We start from the raw sequence: 21,117 nt of genomic DNA, 5'->3' as shown, positions 1-21,117 counted from the left end.
AGGTACAGTGTACAGTGTACAGAAAACAATCACAACAAACGTTATAAAAATAAACAACAAAGCCATAATACAAATACATGCATAAATGGCACAAAGGAATATTTAGACCAATGTAGGTTTCACATTCTCATGACGAAAGCAATTGAGGTGTGTGTCAATTTAGCCTCCTATGTGAGATCACCTAAGGAAGAAGAGTCAGATCAGAATTTGTTTTTTGCCACCAAGTTCATTAAAACAACGTGTAGTTTCTCTTCACCTCCATGTGAACGGATAATGCTTAGAATCATAGAATCATCAAGCTGGAAGGAGCCAACTCCCTGCTCACTCTTCCCAAGGCTTATTTGGCAGCTATTGCCCATTGAGTCAAGGAGGAGCGTCTTGCACTTACTTGGATATCTTTCTTGCCCTATTCTGGGTGATCAGCATTATTACAGATTAGAACATGTTCAAGGCCACTGAGATCAGCCACTGGGGATGCTTCCAAGACTGCCACTATTTTCGGGAGGAATTCCATCACATCACATCCTAGCAAATTCAGGTTGCACAATTAAAGCCAATTTATAGCTTTAGTGTAACAAATCTCCTTTGAGACAAAGGAGGTGACAGGAAACACATTGGAAAGTGTTGGGATAACATTTGCTTGGATGCAACCTCATCTAACCTCCCTGCAAAAAAATCAGGACAAATGCCACCTGGAAACAACCTTGGCTTTATGACTTAGTGGGACGTGAATCCTGAGTGCCATGAGGGACAAGCGAGGCATTCAGTAAAGTTTGCTTTGAAAGGCAAACCTACCAAATCTGCACTTTCTGAAATATGTGAACCAAAACTCTGCTGTCCTTCAAAATTCACACCTCCAGATTTTGCATCTCCAGCCAGGTTATGTATACAAAATGCATATATTAAAGTGTGCATAAAATGCATATATTAGTGGAAATAACGTACAAACATGCACTATATTTAGGTAAATTGCTTGCAAAAACGTGTAAGGCAAAATTGCATACAAAAACGTGTTCATTGGAAGAAATTCTCACTAAAATTGCTGACTGGTTTTCATGACTTATTTAAAAAATTGCAAATAGTTGCAGAAATGTGAAGAACTGGATTTAAGATTGGGGGGGAAATGAGAAACAGAGAAAACTGAAACTGACAGATCCCTCTCTCCCTCCCTCCCAGTTGCCTCATTATGGTCCTGAGACCTTTGTCTGCTTATCAGCTGTTGGGGCACATTTTCACAAGCTTTTTCTTCTTGATGCAAGCCGATCACGGGTCATAAGCTCTCCTTTCTGTCTCTCAAAATGAGTGCCGAGGGCTGAATGCTTTGAGAAGATGGAATGTTGGTTGCTAGTCTGCTAAGCATTCTCTCCATTTTGTTACCATTTAAGTAGTCATTGTGATGAGACATATTAGCTAGAAGATAAAATAAACCACTTTCTCAGGCTATAAATATTTTTAAAAGCCTTTGTCTAAAAACAACTCAATATGTCTGGTCACACTTGCATCAAAATATTAAGCTTGTGTTTGCCTCCTTCGGGAAGGACGGTAGCTTAGTAGTGGCATGTGGGACATTTGTCACTGCTGCTGCACTGGGCCAAGTGTGGATCCACCCCAGCCTTTTGAAGTAATTGATTTTCTGGGAAGGCTTTATGTCTTTGTCATTCTTTTTCAGTGGGTCCCCAGCAAGGGACCTACCCTTCTCATTATGGCATTGCAAAGGGTTACTGAGCAAAATCCCTACGCTGGTTTGGTAAGATGTATCCCCTGATGTCTGGTGAGGGCAAGGAGTCTGCCACAGAGAGGAACCCTTCCTGACCCTTCCCTCTCCTCCACCCCCCACCCCACATCTGCCCTTACACTCTGTGTGGAGAACTGATCAAGGAAGAGAGACACCTCAAAGGCTGTAGCTCAGAGGTAGGGCACCTGTTTTGCATGCAGAGGGTCCCAGGATCCCTCCCCAACGGCATCTCCAGGTAGTGCCGAGATGTCCCTGCCCGAAATCCTCGAGACCCCCTTCCAGTCAGCAGCACAGACAAGAGCGAGCCAGATAGATCGAGGGTCTGTTGGCAGGAGGCAATGTCCTGTGTTCTTTCTCTTTCCACAGGTTCTATTTTCTGTTTCACATTACAAGAAATAATGGTCACATCATATTTTTACAAGTAATGAATTAGGCTGTGTACAAACTGCCATTTAAGTCTGCCTCCAGGGCACTCCCTCCCTCCCACCGCTGGTTGGGAAGTAGAGTGCATGTGCCTTTAGTCATAATCCATATCTACCCTGTATCCATCCTGTTACTTCTGATGAAATACTGCAAATAATTCACGTTCCCCAAACCGGCTTTGATCTACATGGGGACAGAATGGCCTTGCTGCGTTTTAAGCTGGTCGTGTGCTCACAGCTTTGCTTCTTTCTTCGTTCTTTTCTTCTGCTTCTGGCTGACAAGTGCTCTGCCAGGTAGAACCAGTTGCCAGAGGCAGAGAAGGCCTATCAAGCCTTGTTGGTTTCCATTCTGGGAGCCCTTCTGGGTAAGCCCAACCAACTCAGCCCCAGTCAGCAAACCAGGACTCCCCTGAATTGAACTGATGACTGCATCTTCCTCAAGATTTTGACCTTTGCCTTCCCTAGTCTCCCTCACCAATGAACGAGGAGGAAACTGTGGCTGTAAGAGCCATTGTTTTCCATCCCACCCTGTATTTGTTGCATACAGCACTCCAGTTTGTCTTCTGCTAAAAACTATGCTATTCATCTCACTGTCCACTGTGACAAAATTATGGAATTTGCATAATTATGTAAATTACATTATTATGTTATTCCAACCCATTCATTTCAATGCAAAGGAAACACAATGCAAATGTAGGGGAAAAAACATGTTCAATTACATATTGTTTGTGGACTGAAAACAACAGCAACAGTGAATGCCAATTGTATTTTCTGGATTTATTTCCATTCTAGACATGGGACAAATAAGCAAGCATTGGCCATTTCCACTTCCATTTTCTTCCGAGTTCTCCAATATCCCTAGTGGAGACTGAGCCCAAAAGCTGCCAGTCTCCAGAGCTCTGCTGTGTGCATTCTGGCTAGTTAGCCATGTTTTCCACAGTTTCAAGGGTTGCTGATGTTTGCCTAGATTAGAGGTAGCGACCCATGGAGGGCAGGAGGTAATTGATTACACCGTAAGCTACTCTTTTGCACTTGGCTCTGGTTAGTGGACCTTGGGGTTCTGTTGTTCTTGCTGTTAAGTGCCTTCAAGTCGATTACGACTTATGGTGACCCTATGAATCAGTGACCTGCAACAGCATCTGTCATGAACCACCCTGTTCAGATCTTGTAAGTTCAGGTCTGTGGCTTCCTTTATAGAATCAATCCATCTCTTGTTTGGCCTTCCTCTTTTTCTACTCCCTTCTGTTTTTCCCAGCATTATTGTCTTTTCTAGTGAATCATGTCTTCTCATGATGTGTCCAAAGTATGATAACCTCAGTTTCATCATTTTAGCTTCTAGTGATAGTTCTGGTTTAATTTGTTCTAACACCCAATTATTTATCTTTTTCACAGTCCATGGTATGTGCAATGCTCTCCTCCAGCACCACATTTCAAATGAGTTGATTTTTCTCTTATCTGTTTTTTTCACTATCTAACTTTCACATCCATACATAGCGATCAGGAATACCATGGTCTGAATGATCCTGACTTTGGTGTTCAATGATACATCTTGGCATTTGAGGACCTTTTCTAGTTCTCTCACAGCTGCCCTCCCCAGTCCTAGCCTTCTTCTGATTTCTTGACTATTGTCTCCATTTTGGTTAATGACTGTACCAAGGTATTGATAATCCTTGACAAGTTCAATATCCTCATTGTCAAGTTTAAAGTTACACAAATCTGTTGTCATTACTTTAGTCTTTTTGATGTTCAGCTGTAGTCCTGCTTTTGCGCTTTCCTCTTTAACTTTCATCAGCATTCGTTTCAAATCATTACTGGTTTCTGCTAGTAGTATGGTATCGTCTGCATATCTTAAATTATTGATGTTTCTTCCTCCAATTTTCACACCTCCATCTTGGTCCAATCCCACTTTCCGTATGATATATTCTGCGTACAGATTAAACAAATAGGGCAATAAAATGCATCCCTGTCTCACACCCTTTCCGATGGGGAACCAATCGGTTTCTCCATATTCTATCCTTACAGTAGCCTCTTGTGCAGAGTATAGGTTGCACATCAGGACAATCAGATGCTGTGGCACCCCCATTTCTTTTAAAGCATTCCATAGTTTTTCATGATCTACACAGTCAAAGGCTTTACTGTAGTCTATAAAGCACAGGGTGATTTTCTTCTGAAATTCCTTGCTCCGTTCCATTATTCAACGTATGTTTGCGATATGATCTCTGGTACCTCTCCCCATTCTAAATCCAGCTTGGACATCTGGCATTTCTCGCTCCATATATGGTAAGAGCCTTAGTTGTAAAATCTTGACCATTACTTTACTTGCATAATAATAATAAAATAATAAAATTTTATTTGTGAGTCACCTATCTGTCCGAATTAATGGACACTCTAGGTGACGTACAATAGCATAGTAAAATACAATATACAAATCAAAAAGCCATACTCATCAGTTAATCTAAAACCAGCCTTCGATTAATACATCATAAAAACTAATCCACCCCAGCAATCCTATAGGCCTGCCTGAATAGCCAGGTCTTTAAGGCTCGGCGAAAACCCATCAGGGAGGAGGCATGTCGAAGGTCAAAAGGAAGGGAATTCCAGAGGGTGGGGGCCACAATCGAGAATGCCCTCTCTCTGGTCCACACCAGTCTAGCTGTTTTTACTGGTGGAACCGAGAGAAGGTCTTGTGTGGCTGATCTTGTCTGGCAGGCATAATTGGTGATACTGGAGGCGTTCCTTCAGATAAACTGGGATATTAAGGCAATAGTTTGATAATTACTGCATTCCCTGGGATCCCCTTTATTTATTTATTTATTTATTTATTTATTTATTTATTTATTAAACTTGTATACCGCCCCATAGCCGAAGCTCTCTGGACGGTTTATAGTAACTAAAAACAAATACAATTTAAAATACATCTTTTAAAAAACAATTTAAAACACAATTTAAAAATGTAAAACAATATAGAACACATGCTAAAATGCCTGGGAGAAGAGGAAAGTCTTGACCTGGCGCCGAAAAGATAACAATGTTGGCACCAGGCGAACCTCGTCAGGACGATCATTCCATAATTTGGGGGCCACCACTGAGAAGGCCCTCTCCCTTGTTGCCATCCTTCGAGCTTCCCTTGGAGTAGGCACCCGGAGGAGGGCCTTTGATCTTGAATGTAGTGTACAGGTGAGTTTGTATCGGGAGAGGTGTTCCATCAGGTATTTTGGTCCCAAGCCGTGTAAGGCTTTATAGGTAAAAACCAGCACCTTGAATTGAGCTCGGAAACATACAGGCAGCCAATGTAAGCAGGCCAGAATCGGTTTTACATGTTCGGACCGTCTGGTCCCTGTTACCAATCTGGCCACTGCATTTTGCACAAGCTGCAGTTTCCGAACTGTCTTCACAGGCAGCCCCACGTAGAGTGCATTGCAGTAATCTAATTTAGAGGTTACCAGAGCATGGACAACTGAAGACAGGTTATCCCTGTCCAGATAGGGACGTAGTTGGGCCACCAACCGAAGCTGGTAGTAGGCACTCCGTGCCACAGAGGCTGCCTGAGCCTCAAGTGACAGAGATGATTCTAGGAGAACCCCCAAGCTACAAACCTGCTCCTTCAGGGGGAGTGCAACCCCATCCAGGACAGGTTGTACATCCACCATCTGGTCAGAAGAACCACCCACTAGCAGCATCTCAGTCTTGTCTGGATTGAGCCACAGTTTATTAGCCCTCATCCAGTCCATTGTCGCAGCCAGGCACCGGTTCAGCACATTGACAGTCTCACCTGAAGAAGATGAAAAGGAGAAATAGATCTGCATGTCATCAGCATACTGATGGCAACGCACTCCAAAGCTCTGGATGACCGCACCCAATGGTTTCATGTAGATGTTGAACAGCATGGGGGACAGAACTGACCCCTGCGGGACCCCATACTGGTTCCCCAAGCACCACCTTTTGGAGCTGACACGCCAAGTAGGAGTGGAACCACTGCCATGCAGTCCCTGCCACTCTGAACTCAGCCAGTCTTCCCAGAAGGATACCATGGTCGATGGTATCAAAAGCCGCTGAGAGATCAAGGAGAATGAGCAGAGTCACGCTCCCCCTGTCTCTCTCCCGACAAAGGTCATCATACAGGGCGACCAAGGCCTTTCCGTGCCAAAACCAGGCCTGAAACCCGACTGAAATGGATCCAGATAATCGGTCTCATCCAATAGTGTCTGGAGCTGGCCTGCAACCACTCGTTCCAGGACCTTGCCCAGGAATGGAACATTTGCTACTGGCCTATAGTTATCCAGATTTTCTGGGTCCAGGGAGGGTTTCTTCAGGAGTGGTCTCACCACTGCCTCTTTCAGGCAGCCAGGGACCACCCCCTCTCGCAGAGAGGCATTAATTACCTCCCTAGCCCAGCCGGTTGTTCCATCCCTGCTAGCTTTTATTAGCCAAGAAGGGCAAGGATCCAGCACAGAAGTGGTTGCACGAACCTGTCCAAGCACCTTGTCAACGTCCTCAAGCTGCACCAACTGAAACTCATCCAAGAAATCGGGACAAGGCTGTGCTCTGCATACCTCACTTGATTCACCTGCTATAACACTGGAGTCTAAGTCCTGGCAGATGGTAGAAATTTTATCCTGGAAGTGCCCAGAAAATTCATTACAGTGGGCCTCAGATGGTTCTAGCATGTCCCTGGGGCCAGAGTGTAATAGCCCCCGGACAATTCTGAAGAGCTCCACTGGGCGGCAGATTGATGATTTGATAGTGGCAGCAAAATATTGTTTTTTTGCTGCCCTTACTGCCCCTAAATACAGCTTACCATAGGCACTTACCAGTGTATAATTGCATCCACTAGGAGTTCGTCTCCATCTGCACTCAAGCCGTCTCCAATATTGTTTCATTGCTCTCAACTCTGGGGTATACCATGGAGCTGTACGAGCTCTACACAGGAGGGCGCTCAGGAGCAATCATGTCAACCAACTGGGTCATTTCTGTATTCCACAGCTCGACCAGGGTTTCGACAGGAGCGCCAGCCCCATCAGCTGGAAAACTCCCCAGAGCCCTTTGGACACCATCTGGATCCATTAGTCTCTGGGGGCGGACCAACTTAATAGGTCCCCCACCCTTGCAGAAGGGAAAAGCCACTGTAAGTCTAAACTTCAGCAAGCAGTGATCTGTCCATGACAGAGGGACTGATGTAAGGCCCCCCACATTCAGATCATCAACTCCATGTCCAGATACAAAAACCAAATCTAGAGTATGCCCTGCTACATGTGTTGGGCCAATGGCATATTGGCACAGTCCCATGGTTGTCATGGGGACCATGAAATCCTGAGCCGCCCCGGATAAGGTGGCCTCGGCATGGATGTTGACATCCCCCAGAACCAACAGTCTCGAGAATCTCAACAGTACACCTGAGACCACCTCCGTCAGCTCAGCTAGGGAGTCTGTTGGGCAGCGGGGTGGGTGGTACACCAACAGAATCCCCAGTCTGTCCCGCTGACCCAACATATGGTGCAAACACTCCAGACCAGTAGTCACATGGACAGGGTGCTTGCAGAGGGAGATAGAACTCCTATACACCACAGCAACCCCCCCTTCCCCTCCCCCACCCCCAGGTCTACCCTGATGCTGGACCAGGTACCCTGGCGGGCATAGCTGGGAGAGACTGACTCCTCCCTGCTCACCCACCCAGGTCTTGGTTATACATGCCAGATGAGCTTCCTCATTCACAATTAAATCATGAATGAGGGAGATCTTATTATGCACTGATCTGGCGTTTAGGAGCAGCATCCGGAGGCCTGAGAGCTGGATCATAGGGCAACCAACAAACCTGCAGGTGTGGGGAGGACCGGAACAAGGCACAGTCATTAACTGCCTGGGCAGCGTTCCCCTTACCTGGCAAGTCCTCCTCACAATGCCATATCTCCCTCTACCCGTCACTACGCTAATTGGGCCCCCCTCAAATCTCCCCACTTGGCTCTGAGTCCTCTCTCCCAGGCACATAACTGAAGACCCAGAAAAAGGCAGACAAAGCAGGAGCCGCCTCAGCCAGCCGGCTTATGTATCCCCTCCAAAGAAGGGACAGGTGGAACAGTATCAGCCACAGCTGGCTGAGTACCTGGGGCCTGGTCCTGCAAGGTATGACCCCCGCAGAGCAGAAGTCCAACTGGGAAAGGGTGGTGGTGGTGGTAGCCGAACAGCAGCAGCAAGCAAGTAGGCAGACAGGCAGGCAGCAACGGCTCTCCTTCCCTGGACGGTGGTGGTCCCCTTTCTCCTGCAGGCACTGGGTCTTCTTTGGAATTGGGATATATATTGAACGCTTCCAGTCTGTGGGCCATTGTTTAGTTTTCCATATTTCTTGACAAATTTTTGTCAAAATTTGGACAGATTCAGTCTCAGTAGCTTGTAGCAACTCTATTGGTGTGCCATCTGTTCCTGGTGATTTGTTTCTTCCAAGAATTTTAAGAGCAGCTTTCACTTCACATTCTAAAATTTCTGGTTCTTCATCATATGGTTCCTCCATGAATGAATCTGTCATCCTGGCATCTCTTTTATAGAGTTCTTCAGTGTATTGCTTCCATCTTCCTTTTATTTCATCTCGGTCAGTCAGTGTGTTCCTCTGCCGATTATTGAACATCCCTACTCGTGGTTTAAATTTCCCTTTCATTTCTCTAATCTTTTGGAATAGGGCTCTTGTTCTACCCTTTTTGTTGTCCTTTTCTATTTCTATACAATAACTATTGTAATAGTTTTCTTTGTCCCTACGTACTAGTCGTTGTATAGTTGCATTTAAGGTTCTGACTGTGTTTCTATCTCCTTTTGCTTTTGCTTTCCTTCTCTCTTGAACCATTTGAAGAGTTTCTTCAGTCACCCATTGAGGTCTTTCTCCCTTTTTAACTAGAGGTATTGTCTTTTTGCATTCTTTCCTGATAATGTCCCTGACTTCACTCCATAGTTCTTCTAGTTCTCTGTCAACTAAATTTAAAGCCTCAAATCTGTTCCTTATTTGATCTTTATATTCTTCTGAGATGTTATTTAAATTGTAGTTTGACATTATGAGTGCTTTGTTCTTCTTCTTTAGCTTTACTCTGATTTTCGATACAATCAGTTCATGATCTGTACCGCAGTTTGCTCCTGGTCTTGTTTTTGCAGAAAGTATGGAACTTCTCCATCTTCTGTTTCCAATTATATAATCAATTTGATTCCTATATTGACCATCTGGTGATGTCCACGTGTACAGTCGTCTTTTTGGATGCTCAAAAAATGTGTTGGCAAGAAACAAATCATTGGCTTCACAAATTCAGTAAGTCTTTCTCCTGCTTCGTTTCTGTCTCCTAAACCCCATTTCCCCACAATTCCTAGTTCTTCTCTGTTCCCTCCTTTTGCATTCCAGTCCCCCATGATTATCATCATATCTTGTTTTGGTGTGTGATCAATTTCCACCTGTACTTCTGCATAAAATCTCTCCAATTCTTCTTCTTCTGCGTTTGATGTTGGAGCGTAGACTTGGATGATGGTTATGTTAATAGGTTTCCCATTTAATCTCATTGATATCACTCGCTCAGACCTTGTGTTGCAGCTCCAAATTGCTTTTGCTACATCACTTCTCATATTAAAGAAACTCTGTTTCTTCTTGATTTCTCATTTCCTGTATAAAATATTTTGTAGTTGCCTGATTGAAGATGTCCCATTCCCGTCCATTTTAATTCATGCATGCCAAGTATTATAATGTTGACATGCTCCATTTCTTGCTTGACAATTTCTAACTTTCCCTGGTTCATGCTTCTCACATTCCATGTTCCTATTGTGTGTGTTGTACAACTCTGGACTCTCCTTTCACATCTGTGCGCATCAGCCTCTGGGCTTCCTTTTGGCTTTGACCCAGCTGCGTCATTAGTCACAGCGCTACTCGTACTTGTCCTTTGTTCTTCCCCAGTAGCTCGGTGAGTGCCTTCTGACCTGGGGGTCTCATCCTCCAGCACTATCTCATGTTGCATTTTGGATACTCTGCTCATAGGATTTTCATGGTAAGAGGTATTCAGAGGTGGTTTACCATTGCCTTCCTCTGAGTCTGGATGCATCTTAGTCTGGTGTCTCAGCTTTGACCATTCGGCCATGGGTGCCCCTGCTGAGTCTAGCCTCTTGGTCTAGACTCCTGACGGCATTGCTCTCAGCTTCTTCAACACTCTCAAACCCCCTCACCTTGTTAAGGTGTGCACAAAGTAGAACCTGAAGACTACCCATACCTGTTTTAGATCATAAATATGTCAGCTTTAACCAAGAAACCAAATATTTTCTTCCTAGTACTTCTTGGTGTAGAGAATAACCTGAAACAATAGGGCAAGATAAGAAGACATGAACGCTAAATATGAACTTTAAAAAGCTCAAACCTAATGCCAAATGTTCTTAAGGAACGGTCACCTAATTCAAAAGTGGCTTGAGGGCATTGGGGGCCAGGAATCTTGGCTTTGCTGACAATGGAAATGGCCTCCACAGCAGTCTGCGTGGCTAGAGATCATCTCACAAAGCAAGTGCCTTCATGCTGAAGCCATTGTGGCCACCTGAGCCCACAGGACCATGAGGCTGATGTATTATTGTGACCCTCAGTTGCCAGCGAGAAAACCAGAGATATCTTGTCCTCATCGTTCATACCAAGAGTTCACACAGTTATTACAGAGAATCCAGGCCATTTGGCCTTCCACTTTTTTCTTTGATGGAATAATTTGCCATTGTGCCTTTAGAATTTCCTCTCTTAGAAACTCGCACCCATCTTGCACTCCTTTTCACAAATGGGCATGACTAATGAGGGAAAGGTGGGCAGACAGATACCTAGGTCCCAAACTGATCAGGTCTTTACAGGTCAGAACCAGCACCTTGAATTGTACTTGGAAGCAAACTGGGAGCCACTGTGCTAGCCAAATGTGGGCTAGATGGAAGAACTGTCAGGTGGATCCACAGCTGGCTACAGAATTGTACTGAAAAAGGCAGGTTCCTTCTCAAACAATTTGGAAAGTGCAGGGCTTGGTCATGGGCCAAGTGCTATTCTACAATTTTATTAATGACTTGGATGAGGAGATGCAGTGAATGCTTATCAGATTTGCAGATAATACTAAATTGGGTGGAATAGCTAACCCTGGAAGACAAACAAAATTCAAAGGGATCTTGATAGGCTGGAGCATTGGGCTGAAAACAACAGAATGAAATTTAACAGGGATAAGTGCAAAGTTCTACACCTAGGAAAAAGAAACCAAACGCCCAGTTGTAAGATAGGGGATACTTGGCTCAGCAATACTACATGCAAGAAAGATCTTGGAATTATTGTTGATCACAAGCTGAATATGAGCCAACAGTGCAATGTGACTGCAAAAAAGGCAAATGCTATTTTAGGCTACATTAACAGAAATATAGTTTCCAAATCGTATGAACTATTGGTTCCCCTCTATTTGGCATTGGTTAGGCCTCATCTTGAGTACTTTGCCCAGTTCTGGAGACCACACTTTAAGAAAGATGCAGACCAACAGTTTCAGAGAAGGGCAACAAGTATGATCAGGGGACTGGAAACAAAACCCTATGAGGATAGTGAAAGAACTGGGCATGTTTAGCCTTGAGAAGAGAAGACTGAGGGGAGATATCATAGCTGTCTTCAAGTACTTGAAAGGTTGTTACCCATATGAGAGCCAGGTTCTGTTCTTGATCGTCCCAGAGTGCAGGACACAGAATAATGGACTCAAGTTGCAGGAAGCCAGATTTTGGCTAAACATCAGGGAAAATCTCCTAACTATTAGAGTGGTACAGGGGACGTGGCCAGTGGAGCTACAAAATGACTGCAGAACTTCACTGCTCTGTTCCCTCAGGATGGAAAAGCCTCCCTAATATTAATACGGGACAACGTCCTATTAATTAATAAAATCTATTTCAAGGGGGGAATGCTTCCCAGTATACTTAATGGAAAAGAAGACAATTTGGAGGACTATTTTAAATTGCTAGACACAGAAGGCCAAAGTGCAACAAAGTGACAATTACTAGACAAGATGGCGCCAGGATCTCAGAAAAGCTCTAAAACAGCACCCACGGATGTGAATTTCGTGGCTGCCTCATGAAAGGAAGAGCTGGCTAAGCAATTTCAATTTTTTAAAATGGACATAGTAAGTACCTGGGGTGCCTCTTTCCAGTGCTTGGAAGTTCAACTGATGGACCTTACTGCATGTATGGATGATGTAGTGCAGTTATCATCGGAAGCACTGGATCTAAGCCTAACTAATTCAGAGGAACGACTGCTACTCCAACACGAGAATAAAATAATAAAAAATAAACTGGAGGTCATAGAAAATGGGGTACATAGATTGCATATTCAATTTCGTGGGATTAAAGAAGGGGCTGAAGAACATTCTGTGTCAATGGCTGTACTTTGTACTCCTGGGCCTAGAAATATCGATAACAACTTCAAAAGTGTTCACTGGGCACTAGCTGCAAAACCCAATGATAAAGCACTCCCATGGGATATTATTGCTTGCTTCACAAGGTTCACAAAGAAAGAAGAATTAATGCCATCCCTGAGGAAGATTAAAGATTTGCAGTTTGTTGGCAAGCCAGTTATGGCATTGCAAGATTTATGCCCTGACACACTGCAAAAATGAAGAAATTTTAAATCTGTCACCAGCTCACCACCCTCTTGCAGAAGGCGGGAATTATGTACTGCTGGGGATTCCCATTTTGATTGATTGTTTCCAAGAATGAAAGGTTGTTGACAGCGAGTACCATGAAAGAGGCTCTATCCCTCCTGATGGCATGCAATTGAGAACACCCCGAAGGAATCCAAAAGGAAGATCCAGAAGCTGGTGAAAACAACACGCAACACAGATACAATGGGGTCTGGGAAAGCAACAAGAAAAATCTTCACCCACACAAACGCACCCCCACAGAATCAACAGCTAATATCCACATGGAAATTCAAACTCTCACACCAAGTTCCTCCAGTGCAAGATGAAGAGACTGCACATCAACACTTGCATACCTCTGACAAATTTTCTAGCGTTTAAACCTCCAAAACTATGTTATTTGAGAAATAGCACACAAGCCACCCAAATATCAGTCTTGGTTGCTTCTAATATTAAAAGGAGGGGGGTCATGGGGAGGGATGGAGGGGGAAATGATGATAGTTCTTTCTTCTCCCCTCGTTCCTCATTCCTTCCTTGTGTCCCCAAGACTTTTTTCTTGTTTTTTACCTCATGTTTCATGGGGGGGGGGACAAAGGAGATGGCAGCTCTTTGCAGCGGTTTTTTCCTTTTCCTTTTTTTTTTTTTTTACCTTTTGGCCTTTCCCCAAAAAACAGTTGTGTTTATGACAAGGCCCTAAATCCTGGATCTCTGCAGTTTTGCATAGACGTGGACTCAGTGTTTTTGACTGAGTCCGCAAGGTCAGACCTCTAATGGTGCTGCTCAGGGACTTTAAGCTTTTCCCTGAAAGGAAGGTGCGGGTAAGTTGATCATGTTTAGGATTTGTTTCCTTAGTTAGACCCCGTTGGGTAAGGTTTGGGGTGGGGTGGGGCTTGAGGGGAAGGAAAGGATTTTGGTTGCTATTATTAAATCATCGATCGATGTGTTCCAAGTTAAATTGATGGTTGTATCTGGTGGAGAAAGAAGGGAGAAAAGAGAGGCAGAAAGAAAGGGGGAAAGGGGTGAAAAAACCCCCAAAGAGATCATGACTAATGTAAAAGTTCTAAACCCCAATGTGAAGGGGCCAGGTGTCAGCATAAAAAGGCACAGAATAATCCATTATATAAATGGTATGGCCTCTGATATTACCTTCTTACAAGAAATTCATTCACTCCATACCTCTGAAACGCTCTTGAAACACAGTTATTTTGATAAGCAATATTCAGCAGTTGGTTCTGCTAAGGCCTGTGGTACAGCAATAGTATTCAAGAGAAATTGGAAGTTGGAAATATTGACAGCTGAATATAAGAAAACAGGATCTAGAAAAATACTATGCTCCATGGAAATAAAAAGACAGGAATTGGATTTACTAGAGGTAAATGAAACAATGGTCTGTCTGCTATATGCAAAGCAACATTTTTATGAATATGGAAATAAAGGCTCTAGACTATTGGCGAATTGGATCAGGGGGGAAAAACCCAAGACGGTGGTACCCAAACTACAAAAAAAAAGACGGTGGGGCTAATATGGGAAGCCAAGGGAATTAAAAAGAAATTACTAACTTTTACAGTGAACGACAAGGACAGAGGCATTTCAAAGAGAGCAATCCAAGGACTATTGATCGGATGTGCAACTGGATGCTCTAACAGGAGAGGAGAGAGAGGCACTGACATCCCCAAGAAGTTGATGAAATCCTAAACAACTTATGGACCAATAACTCTCCAGGCCCAGACAGGTACGCCAATGAGTTTTATAACCATTATGAGGAACTTCTCACTCCAAGGCTGGCGCATTATTTAATGAAAAATTAGCTGGCGATGCCTTTCTGGAAACCTGAAAATATTCCAAGATAGTAGTTTTACCAAACCCTTTTAAAAATCCTCTATACTTGGAATCATACAGACCAATTTCATTACTGAACTCTGATTATAATTTCTTTACAGCTATTTTAACCAAACAAATGAATTTAATTATCACAAAATTAATCCATCCCTCTCCAGGCTTCGTACCAATGAAACAAATTGCTGATCCTATTAATGCATTTTAGATTTGATTAAACTTTGTAAAGATAACAAATTACCCCTTGCTCTTGACATTTTTAAAACTTTTGATTGCAGTAATTGGACTGTTTAAAAAGAAATTGTATGTAGAATGAATTTTGACCCTGCAATGTTATCAATCATAGACAAAATATATAATACCTCCTTTGCGGCTGTTAGAGTCAACAGAATTGATTCAAATTTAATTTCTATTTGTAGGAGAACAAAACAAGGGTGCCCTCTCTCTTCTCTCCTGTTTTTAATAGTGATAGAAGGTCTGGCACAGCAGCTGAGGAAGAACAATGCCATCTCTGGGATCACCATAAGAGGCGACACACATTTACCAAGCCTTTGCGCTGATGACATGCCATTGCTGATCATCAATCCGGTAACTGCAGCCTCTCACATTTAAAAAAAAAAACTTGATCAATTTGCTCAGGTGTTGGATTGACAGTTGATTTCCAAAAATCAGAGGCATTATGTTTTCACTTACCCCCTAGGGATCAAAATATATTTGGAGAAATTTTAGGTATAAAACTCTGTCCAAAACAATGTTATCTGGGAGTATAGCTACATAAGAATTTTAACAAACTATTTCAAGCAAATTTCAGACCTATTTGGATGTCGATTAAGATGGACATGAAAAGATGGAGCAAACTAAATCTCTCTTTAACAGCAAGAATAAAATGTAAATGTCCTGCCTTCAAGTCGATTCTGACTTATGGCAACCCTAAGAATGGGGTTTTCATGAGGCTGAGAGGCAGTGACTGGCCCAAGGTCACCCAGTGAGCTTCATGGCTATGTGGGGATTCGAACCCTGGTCTCCCAGGTTGTAGTCCAACACCTTAACCACTACACCACAAGAATAGCAGCACTTAAAATGAATGAACTTCCCCAACTCATCTTCCTCTTTCACTTACTCCCAATATGGATTTCTGACAAAACTGTGGGAATTCTTTGTATTTAAAACCCAGAGGCCCAGAATCAGGAAAAAGTTAATATACCAACAGGTAAAGGTAGGAGGGTGGGGGATGCCCAACCTAAAATTATATTATATTATGAAGCTAATCAACTCTACCATCCTGGACAGCACCAGAAAGCGATGGGTCCAAAATGAGAATGTATTGGTGGATGGCCTACCTCTGAACACATTATTTTTTAGAAAAATTAGGAAACGGACCTTTAGTGTGGTGTCACCTACCCTGTGGAATTCCCTCCCCTTAAATATTAGGCAGGCACCATCTCTGTTATCTTTTTGGTGCCTAGTGAAGACTTTACTCTTTCAACAAACCTTTTAAGTTGAGACTTACCCCAATCTGCATCTGTGTTGGAATTGCTTTTTAATATGCTTTTTAAAAAACAATGTTTTTAACCCTTTTTTACAGATGTCTTTAACGCTTTTTTAAAAAAATGTTTTTAAAATTGTTTTGTTTTAATGTATTTTAAGGTCTGTCTTTATGATGTGTTAGAACTGTTGTTAATGCTTTTGTTTGCCCCCCTGGGCTCCTGCTGGGAGGAAGGGTGGGATATAAATCAAATAATAAATAAATAAATAAAATAAAAAACATTACAGAGTATGATGGGAAATTCGTTTACAGCCACATTGATTAAATGCTGGAAGAAGCATGAAAAAACTCTGGTTGGTTTAAATCCCCCTTTCACTCCCCTCTTCTTCCATCCCAATTTTTACAACAAAAATAGATATATAGCTTGGCAGGAATGGAAGTTGAGGGGACTCTGACTTTTCACTAACAACCAACTAATAACAGAGCAATCTTTTAGAGGTACACTGGGTGACATGAATTATACATGGATCCAATGGCATCAGATATATGACTTTTTATCAAGCAGCTTTTCCCCTCTGCAAGGGTGGGGGACCTATCAAGTTGGTCCGCCCCCAGAGACTAATGGATCCAGATGGTTTCCAAAGGGCTCTGGGGAGTTTTCCGGCTGATGGGGCTGGTGCTCCTGTCAAAACCCTGGTTGAACTGTGGAATACAGAAATGACTTGGGCGGTTGACATGATTGCTCCTGAGCGCCCTCCTGTGTAGAGCTCGTACGGCTCCATGGTATACCCCAGAGCTGAGAGCGATGAAACAATATAGGAGACGGCTTGAGTGCAGATGGAGGCAAATTCCTGGTGGATGCAATTATACACTTGTAAGTGCATATGGTAAGCTGTATTTAGGGGCAGTAAGGGCAGCAAAAAAACAATATTTTGCTGCCACTATCAAATCATCAATCTGCCGCCCAGCAGAGCTCTTCAGAATTGTCCGGGGGCTATTACACTCTGGCCCCAGGGACATGGTAGAACCATCTGAGGCCCACTGTAATGAATTTGCCAGGCACTTCCAGGATAAAATCTTTAGCATCCGCCAGGACTTAAACTCCAGTGTTATAGCAGGTGAATCAAGTGAGGTATGCAGAGCACAGCCTTGTCCCGATTTCCTGGATGAGTTTCAGTTGGTGCAGCTTGAGGACGTTGACAAAGTGCTTGGACAGGTTCGTGCAACCACTTCTGTGCTGGATCCTTGCCCTTCTTGGCTAATAAAAGCTAGCAGGGATGGAACAGCCGGCTGGGCCAGGGAAGTGATTAATGCCTCTCTTCAAGAGGGTGGTCCCTGGCTGCCTGAAAGAGGCGGTAGTGAGACCACTCCTGAGGAGGCCCTCCCTGAACCCAGAAAACCTGAATAACTATAGGCTGGTAGCAAATGTTCCATTCCTGGGCAAGGTCCTGGAACTAGTGGTTGCGGGCCAGCTCAAGACACTCTTGGATGAGACCGATTATCTGGATCCATTTCAGTCGAGTTTCAGGCCTGGTTTTGGCACGGAAACAGCCTTGGTCGCCCTGTATGATGACCTTTGTCGGGAGAGAGACAGGGGGAGTGTGACTCTGTTGATTCTCCTTGATCTCTCAGTGGCTTTCGATACCATCGACCAAGGTATCCTTCTGGGGAGACTGGCTGAGTTGGGAGTGGGAGGGACTGCATTGCGGTGGTTCCGCTCCTACTTGGCAGGTCGCCTCCAGAAGGTGGTGCTTGGGGAACATTGCTCAGCACCCTGGACTCTCCAGTATGGGGTCCCGCAGGGGTCAGTTCTGTCCCCCATGCTGTTCAACATCTACATGAAACCATTGGGTGCGGTCATCCAGAGCTTTGGAGTGCGTTGCCATCAGTATGCTGATGACATGCAGATCTATTTCTCCTTTTCATCTTCTTCAGGTGAGACTGTCAATGTGCTGAACCGGTGCCTGGCTGCGACAATGGACTGGATGAGGGCTAATAAACTGTGGCTCAATCCAGACAAGACTGAGATGCTGCTAGTGGGTGGTTCTTCTGACCGGATGGTGGATGTCCAACCTGTCCTGGATGGGGTTGCACTCCCCCTGAGGGAGCACGTTCGTAGCTTGGGGGTTCTCCAAGAACCATCTCTGTCACTTGAGGCTCAGGTAGCCTCGGTGGCACGGAGTGCCTTCTACCAGCTTCGGTTGGTGGCCCAACTACGTCCCTATCTGGACAGGGATAACCTGGCTTCAGTTGTCCATGCTCTGGTAACCTCCAAATTAGATTACTGCAATGCACTCTATGTGGGGCTGCCTTTGAAGACGGTTCGGAAGCTGCAACTTGTGCAAAATGCAGTGGCCAGATTGGTAACAGGGACCAGACAGTCCGAACATATAAAACCAATTCTGGCCCGCTTGCATTGGCTGCCTGTATGTTTCCGAGCTCAATTCAAGGTGCTGGTTTTGACCTATAAAGCCTTACACGGCTTGGGACCACAATACCTGATGGAACGCCTCACCCGATACGAACCCACCCGTACACTGCGTTCAAGATCAAAGGCCCTCCTCCGGGTGCCTACTCCAAGGGAAGCTCGGAGGGTGGCAACAAGGGAGAGGGCCTTCTCAGTGGTGGCCTTCAAATTATGGAATGATCTTCTTGATGAGGTGCGCCTGGCACCAACACTGTATTTTTTTCAGTGCCAGGTCAAGACTTTCCTCTTCTCCCAGGCATTTTAGCATGTATTTTAAATTGTTTTTTTTATTGTTTTACATTTTAAAATTGTGTTTTAAATTGTTTTTTAATATGTGTTTTAAATTGTTTTTAAAATATGTGTTTTAAATTGTATATTTGTTTTAATGTTTTTGATTGCTGTAAGCTGCCCAGAGAGCTTCGGCTATGGGGCGGTATACAAGTGCAATAAATAAAATAAATAAATAAATAAGGACATGAATCAAAGAACAGGCCTATCGCCAATGAAAAGTATTTGAACAATTGATTGTAACTGCAAATAAAGGTGAGACAGGCATTGTTTCTCAAATTTATTCAATGCTGTTATCACTTGAAAGCTCTGACTTATCCACTCTCAAGATGCAATGGGGGAATGAGTGTAATATTTTCATAGATGAGGGGGTGTGGCACACTTACTGGCAAAAATTTATAATAAAATCAGCCTCCAACCAGTTACATGAACATATGCTAAAATTGGTGCATAGATGGTATGTCACCCTGGTGTGGCTGTGCCGAATAAATCCAGCAATATCTGGACTTTGTTGGAGGGGCTGCAGGGAGCAAGGCACTTATTATCACATGTGGTGGTCCTGTCCTCGGGCCCATTCATTTTGGAATCTGGTACTTGAAGAAATCCAATTAATTGTGCCTGGACCCATGGACAGGACTCCACAGATGGCGCTCCTTAATCTCCTCACTTAGGTGGACATGCATGAGAGGGCAAACCATTAATTGGACATCTAGTTATGGTGGCCCATCTAACAATAGCAAGATATTGGAAATATCTAAAAGCCACCACAATACAATATTGGTACTACAAGATCTGGTTCATTGCCTTTATGGAAAAACTAACACATAAACTAAGGTCTGCCTGTGGTATTTCCAAAACGGACAAATTTACCTCAACATGGTTTTTCTTTATCCGATATGTTAACAATAAAGAGCACAATCAAAATCCACCGTCTTATTATGCTAAACCTCCTCTTCAGATGCACACCTTAACATGGTGAGGGGGTTTGAGAGTGTTGAAGAAGCTGAAAGCAATGCCGTCAGGAGTCTAGACCAAGAGGCTAGACTCCTAGCAGGGGTACCCAAGGCAGAATGGTCAAAGCTGAGACACCAGACTAAGATGCATCCAAACTCAAAGGAAGGCAATGGTAAACTACCTCTGAATATCTCTTACTATGAAAATCCTATGAACAGAGTATCCAAAATGCAACATGAGATAGTGCTGGAAGATGAGACCCCCAGGTCAGAAGGCACTCAATGAGCTACTGGGGAAGAACAAAGGACAAGTACGAGTAGCGCTGTGACTAATGATGCAGCTGGGTCAAAGCGAAAGGAAGCCCAGAGGCTGATGCACACAGATGCAAAAGGAGAGTCCAGAGTTGTACGACGCACACAATAGGAACATGGAATGTGAGAAGGATGAACCAGGGAAAGTTAGAAATTGTCAAGCAAGAAATGGAACACATCAACATTACAATGCTTGGTGTGAGCGAACTAAAATGGATGGGAATGGGACATTTTCAATCAGGCAACTACAAAATATTTTATGTAGGAAATGAGAAATTAAGAAGAAATGGGGTTGTTTTAATAGTGAGAAGTGATGTAGCAAGAGCAATTAGGAGCTACAATGCAAGGTCTGAGCGAGTGATATCAATGAGATTAAATGGGAAACCTATCAACATAACCATCATCCAAGTCTATGCTCCGACGGCAAATGCAGAAGAAGGAGAATTGGAGAGATTTTATGCAGAAGTACAGGAAGAAATTGATCACACCCCAAAACAAGAGGTGCTGATAATCATGGCGGATTGGAATGCAAAAGGAGGGAACAGAGAAGAATTAGGAATTGTGGGGAAATGGGGCCTAGGAGACAGAAACGAAGCAGGAGAAAGACATTGAATTTGTGAAGCCAATAATTTGTTTCTTGTGAACACATTTTTTGAACAACCGAAAATACGACTGTACATGTGGACATGACCAAATGGTCAATATAGGAATCAAATTGATTATATAATTGGTAGCAGAAGTTGGAGAAGTTCCATACTTTCTGCAAAAACAAGACCAGGAGCAGACTACGGTACAGATCATGAACTGGTCGTATCGAAAATCAGAGTAAAGCTAAAGAAGACCGACAAAGCAATCATAATGCCAAAATACAATTTAAATAACATCCCAGAAGAATATAAAAATCAAATAAGGAACCGGTTTGAGGCTTTAAATTTAGTTGACTGAGAACCAGAAGAACTATGGAATGAAGTCAGAGAT

This window comes from Rhineura floridana, chromosome 15, assembly GCF_030035675.1.
Source record: "Rhineura floridana isolate rRhiFlo1 chromosome 15, rRhiFlo1.hap2, whole genome shotgun sequence".
Classification (NCBI taxonomy): Eukaryota; Metazoa; Chordata; class Lepidosauria; order Squamata; family Rhineuridae; genus Rhineura; species Rhineura floridana.
This window is presented reverse-complemented; position numbering follows the sequence as displayed.